Consider the following 13,455-nt stretch of genomic DNA (forward strand, 5'->3'; position numbering starts at 1 on the left):
TTAAATTTACATGGTAGATGGACAATGGGCCATGGACCACACCTACCAAAAATTACACATGTGGACCACTAGGTGGCACTATAATGTTTTTTTGTCTTTAACTCCCACATTACACATCGCAGATTAGAAATTCTTACATCAACGTATTCCATGAATCAAGCTGAATTACCTGAAATAGGCCACGACAATTTCCGCTTAAAAGTTTTTTTTCGCAATATCGCGCAATGCGCAAATCCAACTTTTTCAAACTCATCCTAGGCCGTGCGACCGATCTTCACAAAACCTCGAACATAGTATCTCCAGATAGACCTGACCAAAAGTTATGTAAAGAATTTTGTTAAAGTATGCACATTTGACAACCAAACTAATTTTCCTAGCTAGCTACCACACACATATCACTTTTCAATCCAAAATCAACACCATTCATAGGCGCTGATACCGTGCAATTAAACATTGCAGTTGGTGCTAAGTTCAAGTTCAAGTTCATTTATTTTATATAGCACATTTTTAACAGACAGACATCTAGACAGACCAAAGTGCTTTACAGAGCTAGCATAAAAAAACATAAACCCAGCAAGACAAAGCTTAAAACACAATAAAAACAACAAGGCTAAGAGCAACCTTAAAACACTGACTCAAATATACAGAAGGACCAATCAAAGAGGAAATCAATATGCTAATGAGAATAAGTAGGTTTTTACCAACGACTTGAAGATAGCAAGGAGTGTGTCGGTGGCATTGATTCTTAATTTCCCACAAAGGTGATCGCGGTTACGTGTCAGTTAAACTTCTCATCTCCAGTCCTATCTGTATGTGTGAGAAGTGGCGCTGTCCTGAGTTAAAAGCCTACTTTACGGCTTTATTATCGAGTTAATAGGCGCGTGTGTTCGTGTCGGCCGCTGTCCATTTCCTAAGGTTTTGAAATGCAAACAACTTTTGACTACCTTTTTTTTTTTTAAACGACGTGCGCCTGTGAGCACCCACGGAGGAAAACATCAATCGGCACCTATGACACCATTTACAACAACCTGACCACCTCCCCTGCTTTTTCAACCACCACACCTGCCTACCCCCCTCCACCCGCTCAGTCACTCTCTCATTTCTCTCTGCTGTCCCCTGTGGTCAGGGGGGTTAAGAAGTTTGTTTATAGTAGAGAATTGTTAAAGGTAGTCTGTATATGCATGGAGATGAACTGTTAACCACTACATTTGCAATGGCAGAGTACCGCAGACCTTGTGCATCAAACCTCTCGATATTCACCAACGTTTGCCCCCCTCTACGTAATGCTTCAGGTCCCGCATTGGCGCAGCTTCCCGGGTCATCAGGGGCGACTGTTGCAGCTCCCTGGGGCGTTGGGGACGACTGGCATCGGAGGCGACTGGCATCGGAGGCTTGGGCCCCGTCATAACTGCTTGCAGTTCTAGTTAAATTTGTTTTATGTTGTAAAGTGTCCGGCTGCACTGTAGCCACTGTGGTGATAACCTGCATGGCTTGACACATTAGCTCGCAGAAGAAATAGAGGAAACCCTGAAGTGATCGCTGCAGTGCACGGGCTGGCGCAGCCTCTCCGCGCCTGATTGCAGCTGGTGTGGCCAGACAGATTGCATAACGTGGGCGCTGAAATAAAAATAGTTCACGGCACTTCGCGGCTATTAACGTTGCTTCCCCATGCGGTGTGTTTCTGGCGTAATGTTGCTTGCATATGTCGTTGTGTTCGTTAATGAGAGGAAGTCACAAAAGCCCCAACAGCTTCTCTCAGTTAATCTCTATTTATTATAAGTAATAAAGCAAAACGATTACATGGCACACATCGATGTGGGCCATCCTACTTCACCCTGGAGCTCCGTAGAATGGCCCCTTTCTTTGGTCTAACAGAAAGTTCTTATCCCCCACAGGGGTGTTGTCTCTTCCTATAGGTGGCCTGGGGGCCCAGACCCATGTGCCCCCCTTTTTGTGTTGGCACATAGGCGTGTCCATGCATCTGAGTACATCTCCAAAGTTTCTTCATCTCCATGCTTACCTTGTGAACTCTCGCCCAGTTAGAGACTTGGTGTAATCTTATTTTGTTGAAGCTAGGCACTTAGCATGTTAACTTTTTTTATTTCTTCACACATATAAGCTCTAAATAAGGGCTTTTCTAGTGTAACCTGTAAACCCCAAAAATAATCCAGTCAGTTAATGATATACTACTTGGCAAGCAACACTTCTGTAGAGTAATAATCATGTCAGCATTAGTATACCGTAGAGACAACTAACAAGCTGTTCGTTACAATCCATTCCATTTAGCTGTTTGCTTGTTTTTGCATCCTGAGTATTGTTCTCCCTACAGCACCATGCACACTGCTGCAACATGTTAAGAAATTCAAAACTTGACATGTGTGTCAGTGTAAGAATAACCTCAGTTATAACTGTTTGCAAGCTGATAGTCTTTTCTGTCCTGAGGCTTTATGTCAGTATGATCTGATCAAGTGGTATATGTAGAACATGGGAGACCATTGATGTTAGTCAAGGTGAAAGTGAAGGCAGGGGGTGCATCGTTCCCTCTTTGGTCATGGTGCTTACAAAGGGATTATTTGAGGCCCTTTAGCTGTAACACAACTGATAAATCACTTCAAATCATCGTCTGTCTTTTTCTCTTTTTTCATGAATGTTCATTTTGGTGTGTGCATATATGTGTATTTTAGTGTGTTGTGAGATAATTGTTTGTTCTCTTTTTGCTTGCTAGCATCGGGGCCTAAAGATGGGGATTCTCCTCAGCCTCAGTATGATGAATATTCAATGTCCCCAGAGGATGATTGCTACTGACTTTGGCCTTGACCTGTCCCCTTGCACTGACATCAGCTCAAAATATCCGCTTAGTGGTAAGGGATGTGATGCTCTCTGTAATTGTATCAATTTGATACACCTACACTGCATCAAATTTAGTAAAGAAATCAAAGCTACAGTCTGTTAACAACTACCTCTAAAAATTCAATTTACTGTCCGGGAGGTTTTGTAGTCACGCTTTGATAAAAGACCTGAAGAGTCATATTGCAAAGGTGTATGACAACATTGTACAAACAACAAACACCAAAATAAAAGGTGTACTGGAGCAACAGCCTTAATATTGCCGCAACATTGATGAAGCATCAGAAACGCCCTCAAGGCAGAAGCAAAACAAAATTGATAACGAGAAAATCAATTAATTTGCTGGATAACCAACATGGTGCTTTGCTTAATTGATCTCAAGCTCGCTACATGCTATATTTCATCCCAAAAAACACTGACTGTTGATGTTCTTTGTTTTGAATTCATTTACATCCTAGTAGATGTTAAAGAGGAGAACTGACAGTAGGATTTGCACCAGTTATCATTAACTTTATCATAAACGGACACAGTTTCGTTCTGATAGGAGGAAAGGTAGTCTATATCGATGACGATTCATTTAGGGGATTGCTCTCTCGCTGCTGGAAGATCTGCCGGATGTCCCTCATTTTTGTCCGGATGTGCGTTACCTTCCTCTTTCTTTGTGTTGGCGTTCTAAACTCCGGTGGATTTATGAGGACTATGGATAACTGCTCCTCAGATCTCTGCAGGGTAAATCCAGACAGCTAGCTAGACTATCTGTCCAATATGAGTTTTCTGTTGCACGACTAAAACAACCTTTGAACGTACAAGTTCTCGACTCTATTTTGCAGAGGCACCATTGCTCCGTCCAGCGCTTAGCTCTGCCCAAAATGATTGTGATTGGTTTAAAGAAATGTGAATAAACCAGAGCATGTTTTTCTACTAACCCGGAATACTGTGTAGACTAGCCAGACCTTTCTCCGCAGCGCTGTGGAGGAAGGTCTGGCAATGCGAGACTAGAGGAAAGGTATAATTTTTCCTGTTTACAGTGTTGTGTTAGTGGAGTGAATGTAAGAGAGCTTTAATGTAGTAGCCTCTGCTCTAGTGCTTTTAGATGAGCTCAGGCATCAGTTGTGACTTTGCTCCTTGGGCTTCAGTCCTTGATTCCACTCCAATCAGTTGCTCAATCAACACTGCTCTGTTCCTATTGCTTATTGATTGCTGGGGCTGACATTTTCCACATAACTATATCACCCAAACAGGAGTGTGATTAGCTGCATCATACTGGATGGAGAGAGATGGCGAAAGAGAAAAGAAATATGGGATGATGTCCTACTATAGTACTGCTGTGTGCGTGTGTGTGTGTGTGTGTGTGTGTGTGTGTGTGTGTGTGTGTGTGTGTGTGTGTGTCCGTTTAGATTTCTAAAGAGTCTTTGATGAGCTAGTTTGATTTTGCCATGAAGAGATTATTAAATTGCTCTGCTTTTAGAATGAGTGTGGAATTAGCCAATGTTCAAACAAATTATGCTCTAAACATCCAGAGAGAAAGTCAGTCAAAACAGTGCAGTTTGAACTTATACAGGTGGATGCATGCATGGAGAAGTGCAAAGGACAGGACTATGTCCATCTAACATGCAGAAGGTGTAAATTGGTCTGTGGGATGTAGAGCTTATGGTTTTACTAGGTTTCTGTTGTTACTGTAGGTGTGGATCAAATTGTCATTTCTTTTATTTCTTTATACCTGCAAAGGGCTATTAAAGAAAATTGTAGGAAGAGTATGTATAATGGTGTTTTTAACCTCAGGCTCTAGACAGCTTTTTGACTTTGGAATGTAAGCAGTTTCTTGACGAGGCGCAAATGAAATTATGAAAACAGCCAGTGACGTTTACCAAACGAGTAGCCACTTGGGTGAACGAAGGCAGCTGCCCAATGTGGCACTCTATGTATAAAATATGTGTTTGCTAAAATGTCATATGAACTCATATGCATTTTGATATTATTCACCTGGAAACACCTTCTTTCTATCCTCCCAGTCACAGTGGCCTGAGCTTAACAGAGGTGTCAAAAGTATTCACGTTCATTACTCCAGTAGAAGTATAGATACTAGGGTTTGAAAAGACTTCTGTAGAAGTTCAAGCTCAAGCTTTTTACTTAAGTAGAAGTGTAAAAGTATTGGTTTCATAACTACTTAAAGTATAAAAGTAATGTAAGGGAAAAAAATGTCTTTAAAGACAAAATCTTAGCCCACCCGACAGGGGTTTATAGTGCACTACCCCACCTCCACCAAAAACATTTTTCTAAAGTCCATAATTACTAAGGTTATATTAAAATTATACCTGCAAACTCAGAAGGGCTGAAAAAAGTGACACATCTCTTCTGTGTTTTTCAGCCAACGGCAGCTACAGTCTGGTGTTAGAATCCTCTCCAGTGAACTACAGACTTTTACACCGTTTAGCTGTCAGCATTTTAACCGTGTTTACTCCAGCTGCTAGCTAAGGATAGGCTAACGTTACCTGCTGTCAACTGTAGTGTTGACTAGTGTCCTGTGCGGTGATTCCCTCTAACATCCGTTTTCGGAGCATCAGAGAGAAGCGCAGGCATTTAAGTAGCACCTAAATAAGGCACCGAAATCCGCAGTGCGGTAGATAACGGTCATTAAGGCACCGGTGCCGTATTAACACCGGGTCTGTGCAGGTGTGATGGATCGCGTACAAACCAATAGGGTGTCGGAATGGTATATGTTTATACTTTTCATCCAACCACAATCAAATTCATCAGTCTGGATGGCGCGATTTATCTGGATAGTTTTTTTTTGGGAAGGGGGGTTGAACGATGACAAGCTGAAATAAAAACAAGCCGAACTGAAATAGGAGTAACTAGGCTATTTTTTTTAAATGTAAGGAGTAGAAAGTACAGATAATTGCGTGAAAATGTAAGGAGTAGAAGTAGAAAGTCTGCTGTAAAAGAATTACTCCAGTAAAGTAGAGATACCAAAAATTTGCTCATTGGCAGTGTGTGATTTTAATTTGAATGATAGAGATAAGTGTGTTATTTCAATTTACTGACCATATCCTGACTATTATCTCTAGTGCTGTCAAAAAACAAATATTGAGTTTGGTACTTATGGAGTATTCACTGGTGTGTACTGGTTCCAGGAGTTATCACAGCCTTGCAGTCGGAGTCCAACATTGAAACAGCTTTTTGAAGGATTACAACCATAAAGGATAATTGTTTAATATTTCAAGTCTATCTTAGTTCAAAAAACACCAAAAGATGGGTTATACAGAGAAGGACAAATACAGTCCAACAAGCTTAGCATGCTGAAATGATAAAGGAATCCTTATACTCTAAAAACTCCTGGGTTATTTCTTCAACCCAGTTTCTGCGTTATTTGTGTTGGGTTAAAATGATGGGTTATTTTTTCAGAGAGTAACCATTTTCTGGGTTATAGGGCTAATATTTGACCCAATTCCTGGATTGTTTGGGTTGCTGGGTTATTTTTCAAAGAGTAACCCATGTTCTGGGTTATAGGGTTCTCTCTCTCTCTCTCTCTCTCTCTCTCTATATATATATATATATATATATATATATGTTTAGTAAAGCCCGGGGTCAGATGCTGAAGTCCCTCGGGCGTTTTCATGCGTTTCGGTAAAGCTGGCCCGTCAGCTAAACCGTACGTTACATCTCCCTGAAATGAAAGAGAAGTGAAACAATGTAAGGTTGGAGAAGCCTGTTATGGTTTAGTAAGGCTTATTCAGTATTGTTATACATTAATTAAGTGTTAGTTAAGGTGCATATGTTCTCTACTTTGCAATAAGTCTACCAAAGAGCATTAATAACTGTTTAGTTATGGTTTAGTAATGCTTGTTCAGTATTGTTAAATACTAAATTAAGTGTTAGTTAAGGTGCCTATGTTCTCTACTTTACAATAAGTCTACCAAAGATTAATAACTGTTTAATTATGTTTAGTAAGGCTTATTCAGTATCATTATACATGAATCAAGTGAACAGTTATGGTTAAGTAATGATTATATAGCATGCACAATAATTTATATGGGTTGGGCTTTACATGAAGACAAAGGAACAAGCAAACCTCTGCATGGAGACTGTGGAGTCGTTTCACTGATCTCACCCTCTATCAAAAGTAAGTCATATGTTGGAGGATGGACACATATAGTGGACAAAGGTATGTGGACAACCATAACCCTTAAATAAACAAAACAGTTTTCTCATAATGAGATGGCTTGGCTATGAACCTTAAGACATACATGCTATCAAACATATTTATCAACCACCTAGTAATATTATGAAATACCTTAATCAACTAAGGGTTTACTTATTATTAAGAGACTATTGTTAACATTTACCTAACGTTCAATATTGTATGATTAACTGGCAAGTGATGCTTGTTACTGCATCAAATAATGGTAAAATAGACACCTTAGTCAAATATTAACAGTTAGTCAAGGCTTTTTACTGCATTAAGAAATGGTAAAATAGACACCTTAGTTAACTGTTATTAACAGTTAGTCAAGGCATTCACTAATGGTAAATAGACGCCTTAGTTAAGTGTTGTTAACTGTTAGTCAAGGCTTAATATTGCATTTACTAATGATATAATTGACACCTTACTTAACTGTTAGTCAAACCTTCTTAATGCATTAACTAATGTAAAATAGACACCTTAGTTAACTGAGATTAACAGTTAGTTAAGGCTTTAACTAATGGTAAATAATGCATGAATTAATACCTTAGTTAACATGAACAAAATAAGCATTGTTAATAAATGTTTAATAGACACCATAATTAATGGTTAATTAATGCTTATTAATGCATTAAGTAATGCTAATTGATGTATCCATATTGTAAAGTGTTCCTATATATATATATATATATTATATTTTATATATATAGTCTCATATATACTGTTATAGTTTGCCACAAGTCTTTAAATTTGAACATAATCGTGTGAACTTAGCTGATGGGTAAACAAACCATCCTTTCCGCTGGAGCGGTAAACACATGGCTACTTAATATGATGTTATCAGACTTTGCGTTCTTCATTCTTTCTAATCTTCACTCAGTATTTTGATATCAGGAATTATATGATTTATTTTATTGACAATAGCTCAGGGAAATGTCCAGCCCATGGGCACTGAGCTTTGAATACAAAAAAGGCATGCAAACACTGCTTTGATCTAATTGACAACAATATCAAAGCTGGCCAAAATCATCTGTGTGTCTAAAAAACACTGTTCTTGCTTTAACACTTTTAAAAGGAACTCAAAACATTGGACAATATCACTGAGTTTTGGTGCGAAATGACCACTCAAAACCTATTCCTTTAATTCCTTCAAAGAAAAATCTTCCAGCTTTCATTATTTAGCTGAAACAAGTCGCATAGCACAGTCTAGTATGTTTGCTAAACAACTGCACCTGAGTAGAAAGATGGCTTTCCTTCATCACCAATATAATAACATATGGCAGTAGAATATCCAGTTTTCTGGGTGCTGGTAGCTCACCTGGTTGAGCGTGTGCCCCATATACTAATGCTCAGTCCTTATTGCAGTGGCCTGGGTTAGAGTGCGACCAGTGCTTTGCTGCATGTTGTCCTCCCCCTTTCTTGTCTTTCAGCTTATCTATCAAATAAATGCCAAAATGCCCAAAATAACCGTTACAAAAAAGAAAAAAATATCCAGTTCTCAGTTTGAACTTGCTTTATTTACAGTTCAAACTTCAGTATAACAGACACTCTCCCTAGTCATCAGCTTCACCTAGCAATCATCTGACCATCAAAATTCACATTGTGACAGACTGACAAACAAGCCAGAAGTGCAGCCCTTTCTCTCCTCCAACACTCTAATCAGTTTATTCATTGCCATCTCACTTGCATTACTCTCATAGCCGCTGAAAGCTGCTTTTTACGAATAGTCCTGAATGATAGTTTGTGAAATGCAGCATTTAGGCTCAAAGTCACCTGAGTTAAACAATGCTCTTAAATTCAGAATGAGATTAATTTACTGTAGGCCTGTTGTTATCCACCACACACACACACACACACACACACACACACACACACACACACACACACACACACACACACACACACCACAACCCTCATCTATGTTTTCTATATTTCTTTTACTATCAGCAGATGATAGAACAAAACAGAGCAGAAGAAAAGGAACTGAGATGTTGCATATCTATGTGTGCAAAGCCATGATCTAGTATGAGGGGCCGTATAAGACATTATTCATTCTGGTACTCTCACATACATACATTCTATTTTCACATATATACATACATTCTCCTTTCACATACATACATTTTCACTCTCACATACATATATTCTCTTTTCACATGCATATATTTTCACTCTCACACACATACATACATTCTCCTTTCACATACATGCATTTCCACTCTCACATACATACATTCTCCTTTCACATACATAGTTTTTTCTCTCATAAGAATATATTTTTATCTCACACATTCATACACTTTACTCCTATATTTTAATATTTTAACTCACACACAATTATTTTTCTCTCATATTTCTTTATTTAACATACATATTATGAGGGTGATCGCGTTCCCCCGCCAGGAACCAAGACACCGCGGAAGACTTGAGCGGTTGCGGTTACATTCGGTCTCGACATATTATTTACAAACTCATACTGACCGACACTAGACTCATGCACTGGCCACGGTTACATTCGGTAACCTGGTGGGCGGTCTCCTCATGACAGTCTAACTACCATATAGCAACATTCACTTCTAACATTTAACTTAACGTTAACTACCAAGATAACATTACGTGTATTTGTATGTGATATAATACTTTCCCCTTGGTAATGTAGCCTATGAATTTCCATGAACATAATTCTAAAATGCACGAGACATAAAGGCTTCTGCTATCGGTAACTCAAACTTGCCGAGAACCTAGACAATCGTGATTACATAGAATCATGCATTAGGCACGGTTATGGTCTCTTTCAGTAGCCTGGTGCACGGTCTCCTGGTGACAGCCTACTTATCACGTAACAAACATTTAACTTAACATAACTACTAAGATAACATGACGTGCATTTGTATGTGATATCCATCAATAATGTAGTCTATGAATTGTGTAAAAATGTAATTATCTAAGATGCACGAGAAATAAAGGCTTCTGGGATCGGTTGATAACTCAAACTTGCCGAGAACCTAGACACCCGTTTGAATATAGACTCATGCAGTTACCCTCGGTTACGGTCTTTACGGTCTTGTTCAGTAGTCTGGTGCGCGGTCTCTTCATGATACTATTTCTGCCATTGAGCGGCAAAGGACATGCTCATCTGCACCTAACCTTCACAGCACGGCAGAAAGTGAAATGAGACAACTTTTCAGACCAGGCGGCAACTCACAAGTCCGTGCAACAGATCACGCGACACAAGGCTAAACCTGAGGATCACTGCAGTCTTTGCGATATCACACGCAGCAACACGTTGGCAAATGAGGCTCTCGTCCGAGGAAAAGGTAAGACTAAATAAGCTCTATTTTTCTGGTGCTGATTTGTAGAACAGAATTCATTGTATATTGGTAAGCACTTTTTTTCCCACCTGTCTAGCCTAGATTTAAAGTCCTGCAATTTTGTCCGATCTCATGCCTTCACTGCACTGACATATTATAAGGCTTCAAGCATGCTCTTTGTCACGCTAAGTTTATGTCCTGGTTCCTCGGATGTAAATATGTCAATTACGTTACTGTAAATATGAAGAGAAAGAACAACAGCCATTGCGCAGACCGGGATGAAGTTATTATTAGGTTGGATATTCAACATACAATCGGCTAATTGTCCTCCGGCGGACTCCTGCTGCTTCTGCCGGTGAAACTATTAAGACGTCGCTAAAGAATGTATTTTGAATATCCAACCTTAAACTATCTTCACTGCGGTCCACGCAATAGAGAGCCGAAGTCACGCCCCTTCCGGTGGACCTAATGGGACCTAAACTCAGGAAAAATATGAATGGTAGTGAACGAGGAGAGGCAAATTATTTTTTTATCCCGTTTGAATTAAGCCATGGATTACAAATATGATGTTCGTCCCTGGTACAATACACAGAGACATCGTAGCTTCAGTGAGACGTCATCCATGAAGTTTGTAGTCTTTCTAATTACGTATTTCACAGTCTTATACTTCAACAGTTTAACAATAAACTGAGACTTTCTTCGGTTTAAAAATAATGTTTTAAATTGACGAACATCATATTTGTAATCCATGGCTCAATTCAAACAGGATCAAAAAATATTTATTATCTCTCCAATGACTCTAGTTCATACTTTTCGAAAGATAGGTCCCATTTGCCGGAAGTAGAAGGGTGGGACTTCGGCTCTCTATGATGTTGTTCCTTCGCTTCATCGCACGTAACTGCCCTAGTGACCGTCAATAAGCAGCGAGCAGCCGGCGGTGAGACAGCAGTAAGATGAGTGCTTAGGGACCGTCTACAAACTACAACAACGAAAAGAGATACAACAAAAATATGTATTAATTTAATGATTAAATAAGGTAGTGTCTCCAAACCTACCTCAATTATAACTTGTCTCCCGCTAGTTGTACTACATCACTTACTTTTCAAAAATATATTCATAATTTCTGTGAATATTTTTGTCAACAACATAACGCCAAAGTGTCGACGTCGGTAGGATTAACAGATAAATTGCCTTCTCCTAAAGCTAAAAACCCCGTTCGCAGCGGTGGAAGCCCGGTGCTCGGAAGCTCCAACGGCCGCTACGATTTCATTTCGCTGACCAAGCCGTTGAACCGGTTCTCGCTGTTGCATCTCCTCCAGCGGCAGGGCTCCGAGCTGGCCACGGAGAGCCCCACTCGGTGCCGTGTGTGCGTATGCGTGTGTTGCAGTAAAGAGAGAGATTGGGAGAAGGAAGTTTGTGTGGTGGACCTGGTCACCACAGACCAAAATCTTCTCAGCTGTTGCTACTGTCATATGCTGCACTGTCTCTTCATGTGGCACATGGGTCACTTCTTATATCATAACAAGGTAATACAACGTGTAATCAAGTGATGACTGATTAAAAGTAATGTAAATGCTAAATGCCCTAATACCTGTTGATACTACAAAAATGCAAAGTATAGCCTTGCAGTTTTGCACATATCATGTAAGACTTGATTTCTCCATTTCTTTGCACAAAACTCTCCAGAAAGTAGGGCTGCACGATTATGGCCAAAATGATAATCACGATTATTTTGATCAATATTGAGATCACCATTAATTATCACGATTATTTGTTGATTTGAACCAAAACAAATTTTACAGTCACATAGGCTAAATATGACTGCTAATACATCCATATTGTGCTACATTCCTCTTCCTTGATTGAAGGATACTGAAGGAGTATGCCATTTCAGCTGTTGTGCGACCGCTTTTCCACATGTTTGCCGTGAAAGATACAGGCAATGCAATTTTCTGTTCACGTTAACGGCACGTGTGGTGCCTGGTATCTACTGGACAAAATAGCAATGCGGATTTTGGTGGCTCATTACACTGCCACTTACATGTCTGTGTTGCGCTCTGAAGCTCTGAAACCCGCGTTAGAAGCAACATAAACATCGCTGCATGTCATGCTAGTAAACACTAATAACACATTAGACAGCAGGTAACGTTAGCCTACCGTTAGCTACAGTAGTAACTGGATTAAAAAACGGCTAAAATGCTAACAGTTAAACGGTGTAGTGTGTCTGTATTTCACTGTAGAGGATTCCAACAGCGTGATGTCCAGCAGTCTGCTGCTAAAGCTATGAGCTAAAAGACACAAACTAGCACTGGTCACTGCTGTTGTCTGAAAAACAAAATGGACGGGCCAAAATGTTGCGTTTACTGGTAAACTGGTAAACATTGTGACCGGCTTATGATGACCGACTGCTACCTGTTGTGGAATTTTCCTCACGTTACTCTGTTCTCTGTGACTGTCTACATCTAGAAACTAAGCTGCGCGGTGCAGGGAACAACTCTCATTGCCTCATGGAGGCACGTGATCAGACGTTGGTTTATGGAGCACTACATTGGTTTTGCAAAAACTTTGATAAGGAGCGTTCTATGAATGGAATGATATCACTCTATCACGCAAATTTGATCGTGGGAAGCCAAAATCATGATTAAAATTTGATTAATTGTGCAGCCCTACCAGAAAATGCCATTTAATGGTTTATTTTTCAACATTTTTTCCCAGGGGGGCATACCCCCGGACCTCCCCCCCCACATAACAAATCCCAATTTAACCCCTGGTGATAGGCTATTATTTTTGGGGGGTAGTAATGGAAAAAAAAATTAATGTAGGCCTAGCCTACACTGTCACCAGTTTTAGTGAAATGTTGAAGGATATAAATCACTGAATGACAGCGAACTTTAAAGTTGTTGTGGTAGAGTTCTAGAAATAAAATAGCCTATTTTGTGCCATGTGTTATGGGTTAATAAAAGGATGAATCAAGTATGATGTCTGCTTTGTTTTGTAGGACCAAAATTCACCATCACAATACTTTCAACAAAGATGTCATCCTTCTCGGGAAGACCCAGGACTAGGTGGAGGGATTATTTCCAACCTGGCCTGGGAACGCTCGGGATCCCCAGT

At 39.8% G+C, this 13,455-nt stretch overlaps 1 protein-coding gene across 2 annotated transcripts in view; it reads left to right on the plus strand.

Moving 5' to 3' along the window:
• The window catches only part of LOC114552389 (RNA-binding protein Musashi homolog 2), a 354,101-nt gene that overhangs the window by 227,452 nt on the left and 113,194 nt on the right, over window positions 1-13,455 (plus strand). The window lies entirely within an intron of this gene.

The sequence above is a fragment of the Perca flavescens genome, chromosome 3 (genome assembly GCF_004354835.1).
Source record: "Perca flavescens isolate YP-PL-M2 chromosome 3, PFLA_1.0, whole genome shotgun sequence".
Classification (NCBI taxonomy): Eukaryota; Metazoa; Chordata; class Actinopteri; order Perciformes; family Percidae; genus Perca; species Perca flavescens.